Here is a 2500-nt window from a genome sequence, read left to right on the forward strand (position 1 = left end):
GAAACTCAGGCCGCACCAGCTGTTGGTGTCATAACCCGTGCGAAATCACACAACCACTGGCAAAGTGCGCAGACACAAGTGTAATTGAGTGTACCTATGGGCTATGCACTGGTCCACCCCGAGGCCAGGCCGGAGCGAGGGCGAAATTTCCAGAATTTCAGTCAATTACGGCCTCGACAACAATGTTGCTTCACAACGTCGACGACGACCCCCATTCATGTGCTTCACCGTGCTGTGAAGAGCATATTTGTAATTAAAACCGGCACGAGGAAGCGCGATAAAAATGTTGCAAACTCGGCAACGCTCGGCCACTAGAAGAGAACACGGAAAAACAACCGGCAACAACCGGGTGCCGGGTGGGAAACCTCTGAGCCGAAGCTAGTGAAGGAAATTTTTGCAAATGAATTCCACCAGGTCACGACGAAACGAGAATACGCGACGAACAGCGACGAACAGCAAAAAAGAAGCGAACTAGCGAAATCCGGTTCTTGGGGGACGGGGGGAAAAACATGAAGTAGACTTTCATTGCGCAGCAGCCGGGCCACAAATACCGGAGGGAGAGACCACCGTTCCGAGACCGTCGTGATGGAACGACTCCCGAAGCTCAACCGGTCGGAAACACGTCCTTTTTTTTTCAGAAGTCCCCTAATGAACCAACGCTCCAACCAGCTGGCTGGCCGGGCATGATCTGCAATCGGTTGTCGGTTCACCCGGTTCCGGTCGTTCCTGGCAGTGTATTTCGCATTTAGCAGTGCTGCTCACCCCTCACCCCAGACTAAGGCTCAGCCAGGACAAGCCCACAGCTAGACCAACGAAACGATGTTGAGGTAGTAGCTGAACCACCAAACGCCGTTCCCACGCACTTTTCTTCCTTTCCTTTTTTCCCTGTTCCGAACAAAACTTGTCCAGGCGGCGGTCCCACTGTGTGTGTGTGTGTTTGTGTGTGGTTGTGCCGCCATTTTGTGTACTGCACTACAAGTCAACTTTTCATTTAGAACATTTGGATGCCCGCTTTAGCCCTAGGGACGCGACGCGAAACGCAATGACGGTCACAAGGGGGAAGTCACAAGCGACCGGGGTGGGGAGGGGTTTGCGCTTCGCTCTCGCTAATTACGTCGAAGTCGGCGACGACCGAGCTACGATGGAGGAGGCCCCGTCTCTATCGTCGAGTATGCTGCGCTTTATCCCTTTTTCGGCCTCCTTGGACGAAGATGATGATGATGGTTTGTACCTGTTCACCGGTGCCAAAGTTCGAGCAGGCCAGCCAGCCAGCCAGCCTCACTTTGGTCAACGGTGTGGAGCGAGGGTTTTTCAGGAGAGGGGCGCGCAAGGGCTTAATTACTTCGGGAGTTTTGCGTCCGAGCTGACGCCCCTTTGGGAAGTACTTTCTTTGCTGCTTTTTCGAAAGATTTTCCCGCGATTCCCGCTGCTGCTGCGTTGGTGCTGCGTTGTGTCTACCGTTGCTCATTTCCTTGTCGTGGCCGGAGTTTGGGGGTGATGGGGTGAAACGCATCGTCAACAGAAGCAAAAGCACAAGGCTCTTGGCTATCCTTTTCGCTGGCTAGTTCATCCAAATAAGCAACAATGCGCAATGGCGCGGAATATTACATTGTTCATGGTGGCTAAGAAAGTCATTTGGTGATATATGTAAACTTAACTTGAGTTCCACAACAAGTGGTAGAAGATAATTCCATTACCCCGTTAACTAACTACTTCTACTCGCAATACAGTGTATAAACTCCAGGGGTTGTAGGTTAAACAGTAAATCAATATTCAAAATCAGTCATAAAAGCTACACACAATCCGTACTCTGTGCAAAGACAAGAAGCCACAAGAAGTCATAAATGGACCGAGAATGTTCCTTTGTCTTTACCACAATCGCCACAATCGTTTGTTCCAACCGTTAACAGTAATCGTTTCTGCTACCTTCCTGATTTCCTGAAATGCCCTTTGGCCTTTTCTTACGAGCACTATGAGTTACTCGTAGCCATTTTGCATCAGTAATTTGAAGTTCGGTTATGATTGCTTCACAAAATGAAATTCCAGAAAATTTCCTTCCGAAAAAGGGACAACACCCCCCCTTAAGCAGTGCTAAGCCACATACAACGGGCTTGTCATCGTCGTAGGTGGAGGATTTTGCGTGTGTGATGGATTCAACAGCAAACGACGCAAACGGGTCCCAAAAAGTCCAAGGGATCCAAGGGCCTTTGCCTACCATTAGCCCTGGGTAATCGAAGGATCACTGGGCGATATTCGTCGTCACAAAACCCAATCATCCGTTTCGCTTGGAGCCACTGCCACAGCGAAGAGGAGATGCTGGTGAAGAATGCTAGACCGGGTCCCTTTTATCCGCCATGACTGCGAGCATCCGCATGAACTGCAAACGTCTCAGGTGTTACATTGATTATGACGAATGTAACGAAATAATAAGGATCCATTTTACTTTCCTTGTATGATTGGATTCGTTCTACCGTTCTACCCTTTTGCCTACCCTCGGGGC

At 49.9% G+C, this 2500-nt stretch overlaps 1 protein-coding gene across 2 annotated transcripts in view; it reads left to right on the forward strand.

The window, feature by feature from the left end:
- The window catches only part of LOC125956527 (Down syndrome cell adhesion molecule-like protein Dscam2), a 45584-nt gene that overhangs the window by 3767 nt on the left and 39317 nt on the right, over positions 1–2500 (forward strand). The gene's annotated exons all lie outside the window — the stretch shown is intronic.

This window comes from Anopheles darlingi, chromosome 3 (assembly GCF_943734745.1).
Source record: "Anopheles darlingi chromosome 3, idAnoDarlMG_H_01, whole genome shotgun sequence".
In the NCBI taxonomy this organism is placed as follows: domain Eukaryota; kingdom Metazoa; phylum Arthropoda; class Insecta; order Diptera; family Culicidae; genus Anopheles; species Anopheles darlingi.